Source organism: Pelobates fuscus, chromosome 12, assembly GCF_036172605.1.
Source record: "Pelobates fuscus isolate aPelFus1 chromosome 12, aPelFus1.pri, whole genome shotgun sequence".
NCBI lineage: Eukaryota > Metazoa > Chordata > Amphibia > Anura > Pelobatidae > Pelobates > Pelobates fuscus.
Window position 1 is genome coordinate 132,141,042 of NC_086328.1, and position 12,464 is coordinate 132,153,505.

A 12,464-nucleotide genomic window follows, 5' to 3' on the forward strand; every position below is an offset into this window, starting at 1 on the left:
ACACTGACACTCCATTGCATATTATTAAAAGATTGGGCAGATGGAAATCCGCAGTCTACAACCGATATATTCCTCATCCTGAGAAAGAAATGAGGAAAGCTTTTAAAAATTTGGCTTTGTAAATTTGATGCAATAAGTGTGTTTTTCTTTAATACCTTTTCACCCTCTTTGCATGAACCCGATTTACATATATTACTAATATGTTTCTGAACATATATATTATATTATTCACTCACTCACTCACTCTCTGGGCCGGCCTAAGACATCATGCTGCCTAGGTCCAACGATAAAAGACTATGGGGGATAATGTATAATAAACACAGGTTACTGGCTATGGGAGGGATAATGTATAATAAACACAGGTTTCTGGTTGTGGGGGATAATGTATAATAAACACAGGTTACTGGCTATGGGGAGATAATGTATAATAAGCACAGGTTACTGGCTATGGGGGGGATAATGTATTATAAACACAGGTTACTGGCTATGGGAGGATAATGTATAATAAACACAGGTTACTGGCTATGGGAGGATAATGTATAATAAACACAGGTTACTGGCTATGGGGGATAATGTATAATAAACACAGGTTACTGGCTATGGGAGGATAATGTATAATAAACACAGGTTACTGGCTATGGGAGAATAATGTATTATAAACACAGGTTACTGGCTATGGGGGATAATGTATAATAAACACAGGTTACTGGCTATGGGGGATAATGTATAATAAACACAGGTTACTGGCTATGGGGGATAATGTATAATAAACACAAACACAAAAAAAATATAATACAAAAAAAAAAGAATGCAACTTCAGAATTAATCTAAATTGTATGCTGTTGTCACGTCTAAACATTTGTTATGAAGGAACACAACTGCAGATTTCTTATTGTTTGAACATTTATTATAAAAAGTAAAAGGTATTGACTTTAATTCCAATTTACAGGTACTGTAGCTTTAAGTAGTAAACGATAACTGAAGTCCACAATTATATGCACTGTAGCTTTAAGTAATTAAGGCATGACAGCTGTCTAGGAGGTGGGAGGATCTGGGAGGGAGGGTCTGCTGCTGATTGGCTGGAATGTGTCTGCTGACTGTGAGGTACAGGGTCAAAGTTTACTCAATGACGACGAATGGGGGGGACCAAACATCGCATATGTTCACCGTCTGTGGCGAACGCGAACAAGCTATGTTCGTCAGGAACTATTCGCCAGCAAACCGTTCGGGACATCACTATGAATAAGATAAAACCAAACAAAATTAGCTCATAAAGCTGTCCTCACATTACCATTTGCTCCACTACTTGTATTCACCCTCCAAAGAAACAAATGCCCTTTGAAAATCAATCAAGAAAAAAAATTATGTTTTGTTTTACTTTTGATTGTTAGCAATGGTTAAATCAAATATCATGCAACCTTTTATAAACAACTGACAAGTTGCAATACCAAAAATGCTAGCAGGTTCCTTACAAATAAACATAAGTAAGATATACTTTACTTTTCTTATCACTTACTGTGACAGTAATACGAATATTTAAGGCCAGCTTCACTTCCTTTGCCACGCTAACAAAGGCTGACGTTTGCCTTAAGCTCCACCTTTTATAAAAATTTCCAAGTGTAGGACATATACATCACACAATGTAGTCCCTATTTTGTCTTATGTTTTAAAAGTAAATAGATCAGAAATTAAGAAAAGAAGATCAGATTACAAGAGAGCAACCAATAGGAGAAAGGTCAGTTTGAGGTGATAGAGCCACTTTAACCTTCCAACAGATATAACTTTATTATTATTATTTGTATTATTGCCATTTATATAGCGCCAACCGATTCTGTAGCGCTTTACAATATTATGAGAGGGGAGATTTAACTATAAATAGGACCATTACAATCTTCTGAAAGGTATCATTTTTGTGATGAGCACCAGGGCAGCGGGGGATATATAGAGGTAAAGATCTGTTTCTGGAACAGGTACACCACCACCATCTAATTAAACATATGTAATAAATATATGAAGTGCGTGGGTTTGCTATAGAGTAGAAACAAGTAGAAACATGAGAGAGACACATTAACTGCTGAACTTTATTATTACTCAGTATAGCGCCAACATATTCAGCAACACTTTACAATTATAGAATGGGGATAATTGACAAGTCTCAGAAATATTAACAGAGGCAAGAGGAGAAGAAAGCCCTGCTTAAAGGAGCTTACAATCTAGTGGGGAAAGGTATAGACACACAAGAGGGGACACATTATGTCAGAGGGAAGGGATTGATGGACATATATGTTGAAATAAGCTAGTTAAAGTAGTGTGTGGAATAACAGAACAGTGGAATAGAGAAGATCAGCTGTGCTATTCAAGCAAGGAAACTGAGGGACACAATTATAATGACAGGAGCATCACCCGGCAAGATGGTTCCTAAAGAGGTGTGTTGTGAGAGACTGCTTAAAAGACTGGAGGCTAGGGAAGAGTCTGATAGCATAGGGTAGGACATTCCATTGGAATTGAGTTGCCCTTTGAGAATTCTGCAAATGAGAGTTGCCATTGTGGGAATGAGCAAATGTCAGAAGAAAGTCTCTTGCAGAGGAAATGTAGTGAGGAGTGGAGTTAGTGAGGGCTTTGTAGGTTAGTTATAGCGGGTCGAATTGGATCTTGATGGCTACAGGAAGCCAATGTAATGCAAAGTGTTGAGGTCCAGGAGTACCGATCGGTCAGGAAGATGAGTTCGGCTGCATACGTGATAGAAGGAGAAATTACACTGACGGGAATGTCAAGAGAAATAATACAGGAGGTTTAAAAGTATCCTCAAAGAGATTAAATTTAGGGATTTCTTAAAAGAGACAGAATTAAGGAAATATCTGATTGGACAAGGAAAGTGTTTATCTATTAACAATGAATTTACCATTGCTGCGCTCTGTGTTTAATTTTCTAAAAGATTACTTTTTGTTTGATTTCTCAATAAATATACATGAGGACAGAAGACCGTGCAAATGATGAAGTGGTGAAAGACGTTTGTGTTTTTTCACCCCATGAAGCTTAGTTTAATAGAGCTTCCAAAAAGGTGGAAATATCGATTGGCCCTTACTAGGAGAGCAAGATATTCAATTCAATTACGATGTTTAGAAAAGGAAAAGGAAAACCAGAAATATTCTTTTTTTCTAGAACAATTATCATAATGACGATGGCAAACACAGTAACCAACGTTTACCTAAATGTATTCCTTCCAGCTACCGAAACACTGAGAAATAATGATCCATGCTCGGAACATCTTATGCAACACAAACCAAGTCGCTGCTCTCCGTGAGCTAAATGAATGTCTAAGCACCACTGGTTTCCATTTGAGAGATTTTCGTGCACTGCAATATTCCACAGCTCATGTAGTTTTCCGACAGTGAAAGTAATTGTTGCTTTATCAGCGTAAGAGGAGGAAACCCCTAAAGGCAGTTTTACTAGGGATGTTTCTGTTCAGTTATGTGAACTAGAATAGCTGTATATTATCCTATTTGTTCCAGTTGTTAACTTCAATACGTGTTACATTATCGTTATCATGAAAATTAATTTGCAAGGCTTTTTATATTTCAATTTCACTTTGTGACTAATGTAACGTTGGTGTATATAACGGTTATTGGTCTTTATGTGGCCCGTAACTCTGTAGGAAGATAGCAATGAATCCCTCTGGCAAATATAGTTCAATTCACTGGTTGGCTTAGCTTTCTAACTCCGAGGCAATCTGTCAAATGATTCTCTGGTTAATCGAATTATAACATGAAAATGTTGATACTTTTTCTTTCTTCCAGTGTGTAAGAATTTAGCATTTCTGCAATACCGTGAAACATTATTACTTGTACAGCTGTAGCTCTCTATATATTCTTTACATTATTACCCAGGGTAAATGTATGTGTGTATTTAATATATATATATATATAATTAAGATAACAGCAGAATTATAACTTAGATACTGCTTTCAACCAATTCCCCCATTAAAAATAAATATTTGTACGGATAGTTTATTTATATTATTTATTTATTTATTATTATATAATATTTATAGGTATTAACCTCTAAAAAAATAAATAAATATATAAATATAAACAAACATTTAAGTTAGCAAACAACAAATTTCCTGAAACGTTAAATGTTCCATTTAATATATTTTAATTTACATTTTAAAAGTAACACTTTTTAATCATTAAAATCATGAGTTCAGAAACTCAGATAACAAAATACCTTATGGCACAATGAGAAAACTAAATAATAAACAAATAATTTAAATAGCATCGTATTTAGAATTCATTTTCCTAGATCAGGGGTAGGCAACCTTTTAGCAGCACTGTGCCGATATAGGGTTGTGATGTCCCGTAGCGTGCCGATCCTATTTTTTTATATTGAGGTGTGTATGCTGCCGTATTCTGCTTGTTATTGTTACTGCAGTTGCTTTGTATCGTTGTATTTGTGCGTATATGAGCTATTATATTGTATATGTTCATTACTAGTTTATGGTATCGTGTATGATACATATGAATGTGGGCTGTGAATGAGGGCTGTGTATGAGGGCTGCTTGTGGAATTGTCAGTGTGGATGGATATGTCACATTGTGTGTTTGGTAGTGTGTGGGGGCTGTTTGGGGTATTGCATGTGAGAGGCTGCATGTGGGGTTGTGTGCATGTATGTGGATTGTTAGTGGTGTTGCGTTTGTGGGGATTGTGTGTTGTGTGTGTGTGTGGGCTGTTCATATTATTTGTATGAGGGCAGGGTTATTCTGCATTTCTGTGTATATCTAGCAGTGTGGGTGGGTTCCCTAAGTTCCAGTGGGGACCAGGCTGGCCAGCTACAGGTCAAGGACAGGAGCTGCGATAGCTGTCGAGGGCTGCTCTACTACAGTGTGGATTCCCATTCACAAGTGCTGGGAGGAAGTGATCTGAGATCACTTCCTCTATGTGCTGAAATGCATAAATTGAGGATTGTCCTTCACCACCTCTTCGTATTAGGAAATATCTGAAGTTTTACTGGGACTCCTGATACGCCAGAGTGCGTTTGGCGCTAGCAGCCTTGAGTGCCGTGCAAAGACACCTTGAGTGCCGTGCATGGCACTAGTGCCATAGGTTGCCTACCCCTGTCCTAGATCATCGCTAAGTAGCACTTAAAGGAACACCCCAAGAACCATAACCACTACAGAGCGCCTTAGTGGTTATGATGCCAGGAGACAACTTACCTGGGTCGCCGGGAGCCTGCGCTGTATCTCTTGCATGGGAAGCTGATTGTCTTCATTGATAATAGCTAATGCACATTAGAATTACAAATAATATTAACTCACGTCAAAATAGTAGCATTAGGTATGACCATACCAGAGATACGAAAAGGTTGGGATTTAAAAATAAGGAAAAAAATAAAGAAATTAAGGTATTGTCTTTTTAGGGGATCATAGCTACAACCTCCAAGAGTTACAATAACGTGTTTTAATACATTTTATTATGTTTAAGATGTACATCAAATAATACAGAAGTGAACTGTGTCTGATACATTTTTCTTATAAAAATAAAAATAGATTAAATAGTCTATAAAAGAAAGTAAATGAAAATCAATTGAGAAAAGTCAAAGGAACCAAGATGGATGGGAGGAGAGGAAGGGGATAGGTGGGGAAGAGAGTTTCTATGGGGCAATATTAAATCCCAGGCAGCCAGTTTTATTGTGTTAGTTAGTTTATGTTGGTGAGGTTCTATAGGGGAATGTGATAGGGACAAGAACCACATATTAAGCTCTATGGGTGTAATAAAAATCCTGCACAATTTCAGTCCAGAATGGGACACTTTTTTGGGCAGGTCCACCAAATCAATGTATACTCTTCTTTATCTGCAAAGGAACTGCATGTTTTAATAGTTTAGTGCAGATCCTGTTCACATGTTTTAATATCACCACCGGACTTTGGATATTATTCCATACGTGCTCGATTTGAGATCCCACATGCATGTCAGTGTGCGCCTTCACAAATCAATTAGATGAATGACATGATTTATATATTCACGGAAATTATCCCACACCTCCGTAGACACCTTCTACACCACTAGAGCGCCCTAGTAGTGACAGTAAAGTTTTCTACATTCTTCTTGGAATAACATCTTATGATCCTTATACTTTTTGTATACTGTACCTCGTCTTGAGAAGTAATCCATTGGAATCCTTAAAGCCAAGAAAGATCAAATGGATACTTTGACTGCATTTAGGATGCACTCATAGCAATGTAGTTTTTGGCACAGAGCTTAAGATGTCTGTAATAAAAGTAATTTTAACTGCTGAAAAGGCTGAATTGCAATATAATTGTGAAAATATTTATTTTTAAAGTAAAGGATGATAACTAGTGAAATAATTGATTAAATTAAATCTTGCCTCACATAGGACAATAGACAAACTCAGATTATATCCTTTATTAGGTAGGCACAAAAATCATTAATTCAAAGTTCTCTACTATGTAATACAGAAGATGTCATGAAAACAAGAAGAAAACAAAATGTTGAAGTAGGACAAGAAAAGTTTTTGTTATCCAATGCAATTGAAGTAAACTTAAGTTATTCTGAATAAATATACAGTAAAAAGCCACATGATAATTCTGGTTCCCTAGCCAAAATCATAAAATAATACATTTTAGATAAGAATCAGGAAATTAATTCCAGTGCAACAAATGCATGCCATGTCATATTTCTGGCCACAAGTTGCATGGCTCAATGATTCCACCGAATGTTACTTTGGTAACTTTACCGTTACTTTCCAACAGTAAGGGAGATAAAGGGGAAAGAGTGGTCTATATGTGGCACTATGATTAAAATTTCATTTAGCGGTTATGGTGCCAGGAGCCCACTGATGCCATCCCATGGTAAGGAGTCAAATTATTCTGACCTATTGTTCTTTTTTGCCAGGTGCCATCAGCAACAGGTCCTACATCCGGGTTCCTCTGGACTTTACGCCTGCTTATGTCTGTTAGTTTATCGAGCACCTTTAGTTGTATGAGGCTCTAATCCTATTAAAAGAGAGAACTATCTCATTCTGACTTAGGGCATCACGAAAGACCAATTTACCACATTACGGGAGATGTAGTCCAAAAGACATGGAGTGCCAAAGGTTTCCTACCCCTGCCATAGAGATTGTCTTATAAACACATAAAAAATAATTTTTCCTTAAGGTATTAAACAAATGTGTATGACCTCCACTGACGTATTGTGCAAAATAGAGAACTACATAAATAAGACTATAAAAAAGTATAAAGGGTACAGTTTATACACAATGCCATTTGATTTCTGTAAAATGTAACACATTGCTGTAGTATGAAGTGTCCCCCATCCCATATAAACCTTAGGAAACAGGTTCTCGTATTTATTTTTATTATTTTTTTCTTACTTGGAGAGAGAGAGAAAAAAAAAGAACATAATAAACAATCTCAGAAGTCTTTTTTTCAAGTAGATTTTGTGGATTCCAACTGCATATATGGTTATTACACAATATTTAACCTGACAGGGGTTAAAACAATTAGAATCATTGGTTTGGACAAAGTCCAGTTTAGAAGTCAAATTTACAACTATTTGCACTATTACACAACTGAAATTTAAGAGTATGAAAAATATTAACTCATACCTAGGAAAGCCAGAGGGAGCTCTCTCCATATTTTCTACTATATCTAAAAGGCAAATCGAGAACACATTTAGAACATTTTCAGTTTTCCAAAAAAAAAAACAGCGTATCAAAAGAGTGTAACTTCATCAAGACAAGGCGAAATGCTTTATTAAATTAGATTTGCTTGGGTATCACTATTCAAATGACAGCATACATTTCAATAAGCATCTATCAGACTCTCCAATCTGTCTGCAACAACCTGTCAACACATTTCTTCACTGAACACTGACCTAACCACATACATAAGCATTACAGTCAGATGGTGTAACATGCCCACTGGAACAGTTCTGTTAAATTAAAATCATGACTGGGTTTATGTCTTGGCCTAGTATGAAACAGCTTTAGATTTACATCAAAACAAGACGTGTCAACCTGATTAGTTCGAAAAAAAAATCAACCCCACAAAGAGAAGATCTGCATATTAAGATGAAATTCGGTACAGTTATTTAAATGATAGAATGCTGGATACAGTCCCAGATATTCTCAATTACATCCTAAAATGTTGTCTGTGGCTGTGGTCTACAGAAAGGAAATGAAGGTAGAGAGAAGTGGATACTCGTGTGTTTTGGTCTAGTTGGGGCAACGTTGATATGGTAAGAGAGGCTGATCGTTCTTCAAAGGGAAAAACAGAAGTCAACTGGTGTTCTTTTTTTTGGAACATTCACAATCAGCAATTTATATAAAGGCTTTACAATCAAATGAATATAATTCTATAACTTGGCAACATATATTGAAAAGAGTCTGGACCCGATTTGTAAAGTGCCAACAAATTGCACAGCTCTGGACAATAGGTGGACTAAAAGACAAGTATTTGCAATAAGAAGAGTTGGACAGGCAGCAACAGAGGGTGTTAAGGGCCCTGCTCAAACAAGCTTATATGTGCACATTATTTTAACAGTATACACTAGTTTCTACAGCTAAAGTAATCCCTCTAAATTAAACACACTGTACAATAAAGGAAGTTTAAACATTAGATCTTTAATTACAGGAAGTGTGTAATGAGGTTGTGTAAGTTACATCAGTGGAGGTGTGATCCATAAACAAAAGGATTTAACTCTCAAATGGTTAATAATCAAGCAGTAAAACTCTAGTGGCCTGATCTATACACCAAATCCCAAACCCACTATATTAAGCTAAAACTATGTGATGAGGGTGTTTTATAAAAGTGACAATACTTTTATAAAAGAATCCTGTATGGCAGGCAAATTGATCCTACTGCACATTGGCTATTGCCATGATATACAAAAAGAACCATCAGTCAGCTTGGACATATTTCAATGTGTGGGCCTGGAACTTCAGTTCCAGTAGCCCTTACGTTAACCCCTAAGTGACCGTACCAAGACTGTTTTTAAATTTCTGCAGTGTTTGTGTTTAGCTGTAATTTTCCTCTTACTCATTTACTTTACCCACACATATTATATACTTTTTTTCTCACCATTAAATGGTATTTTCTAAAGATACCACAGATAAAATAAATTATAACAGATGATGGAATTTATTTTTAAAACATACTTTTTCTAACTTTGACCCCCAAAATCTGTTATGCATCAACAACCGCCAAAAAACACCCATGCTAAATAGTTTCAAAATGTTGTCCTGAGTTTAGAAATACCCAATGTTACATGTTCTTAGCTTATTTTTGTGCAAGTTATAGGGCAATAAGTACAAGTAGCACTTTGCTATTTCCAAACCAATTTGTTTTCAAAATTAATGAAAGTTATATTGTAACACTGATATCTGTCAGGAATTCCTGAATAACCATTCACATGTATATATTTTTTAAAAGAAGACAATCTAAGGTATTAAACTTGGGTTATTTTGACTGTTTTCATGCAACCATTTTACCACCAATCTATGCCAAAAAAAAATTGTTGATTTTTTTGACACACAAAGAAATTTAAGAATGCATGTACTAAGTGCTGAGTATATTGAATTTTTTTATTTTTTTTTACACATTTTAGGTGTTAGGGGAACTGCCTGACAGCTCAGGCAGTCCCCCTGCTGGCAGCTCTATAGACTCCTATTGCGGCCATGTGATCATGGATGGCCAGAGCTGCTGCAGGGGAACTGCTGGAGTCTCGGACAGCCCCTCTCCCCCAACCAGGATTGCCACAGATCGCCGGTCCAGGTAAGTCCAGAGGACATTTTTGCTGTGGACATACCAGGTACATCCGAGGTTGTTAACGACCATTTTTTGTCAGACGTACCTGGTATGTCCACGGTTAGGAAAGGGCTAATCTAACCATGTGTAGAATGGTGAGTTTCTGGGTACTAGATATGTTTTGTCTATATATTTGTGTATGCAACCACTTAATACTTTGTACCCCTGTCTCCTTGCATTTCTGTTTTTCCATTTAAAACAGAATAAGTAATAATATAACCTAATCTATATTCAATCTATATAATAATATAACCTAGGCTATATTCAATCTATATAATAATATAACCTAATCTATATTAGATCTATGTAATAATATAACCTAATCTATATTAGATCTATGTAATAATATAACCTAATCTATATTCAATCTATATAATATCACCTAATCTATATTGAATCTATATAATAATATAACCTAATCTATATTGAATCTATATAATAATATAACCTAATCTATATTCAATCTATATAATAATATAACCTAATCTATATTCAATCTATAAAATAATATCACCTAATCTATATTCAATCTATATAATATCACCTAATCTATATTAGATATATGTAATAATATAACCCAATCTATATTCAATCTATATAATAATATCACCTAATCTATATTCAATCTATGTAATAATAATCTATATTCGATCTATATAATAATATAACCTAATCTATATTACATCTATATAATAATATAACCTAATCTATATTACATCTATGTAATAATATCACCTAATCTATATTAGATCCATATAATAATATAACCTAATCTATATTAGATCTATGTAATTATATCACCTAATCTATATTAGATCCATATAATAATATAACCTAATCTATATTAGATCTATGTAATAATATAACCCAATCTATATTCAATTTATATAATAATATAACCCAATCTATATTCAATTTATATAATAATATAACCTAATCTATATTCAATCTATATACTAATATCACCTAATCTATATTCAATCTATATAATATCACCTAATCTATATTAGATCTATGTAATAATATAACCCAATCTATATTCAATCTATATAATAATATCACCTAATCTATATTCAATCTATATAATAATATAACCTATTCTATATTCAATCTATATAATAATATAACCTAATCTATATTACATCTATATAATAATATAACCCAATCTATATTCAATCTATGTAATAATAATCTATATTCGATCTATATAATAATATAACCTAATCTATATTACATCTATATAATAATATAACCCAATCTATATTCAATCTATGTAATAATAATCTATATTCAATCTATATAATAATATAACCTATTCTATATTCAATCTATATAATAATATAACCTAATCTATATTACATCTATATAATAATATAACCCAATCTATATTCAATCTATGTAATAATAATCTATATTAGATCTATATAATAATATAACCTAATCTATATAATAATAATCTATATTCAATCTATATAATAATATAACCTAATCTATATTCAATCTATATAATAATATAACCTAATCTATATTCAATCTATATAATATAACCCAATCTATATTCAATCTATATAATAATATAACCTAATCTATATTCAATCTATATAATAATATAGCCTAATCTATATTCAATCTATATAATAATATAACCCAATCTATATTCAATCTATATACTAATATCACCTAATCTATATTCAATCTATATAATATCACCTAATCTATATTAGATCTATGTAATAATATAACCCAATCTATATTCAATCTATATAATAATATCACCTAATCTATATTCAATCTATATAATAATATAACCTATTCTATATTCAATCTATATAATAATATAACCTAATCTATATTCGATCTATATAATAATATAACCCAATCTATATTCAATCTATGTAATAATAATCTATATTCAATCTATATAATAATATAACCTATTCTATATTCAATCTATATAATAATATAACCTAATCTATATTACATCTATATAATAATATAACCCAATCTATATTCAATCTATGTAATAATAATCTATATTAGATCTATATAATAATATAACCTAATCTATATAATAATAATCTATATGCAATCTATATAATAATATAACCTAATCTATATTCAATCTATATAATAATATAACCTAATCTATATTCAATCTATATAATAATATAACCCAATCTATATTCAATCTATGTAATAATAATCTATATTCGATCTATATAATAATATAACCCAATCTATATTCAATCTATATAATAATATAACCTAATCTATAGTCGATCTATATAATAATATAACCTAATCTATATTCAATCTATATAATAATATAACCCAATCTATATTCAATCTATATACTAATATCACCTAATCTATATTCAATCTATATAATATCACCTAATCTATATTAGATCTATGTAATAATATAACCCAATCTATATTCAATCTATATAATAATATCACCTAATCTATATTCAATCTATATAATAATATAACCTATTCTATATTCAATCTATATAATAATATAACCTAATCTATATTCAATCTATATAATAATATAACCCAATCTATATTCAATCTATGTAATAATAATCTATATTCAATCTATATAATATCACCTAATCTATATTAGATCTATATAATA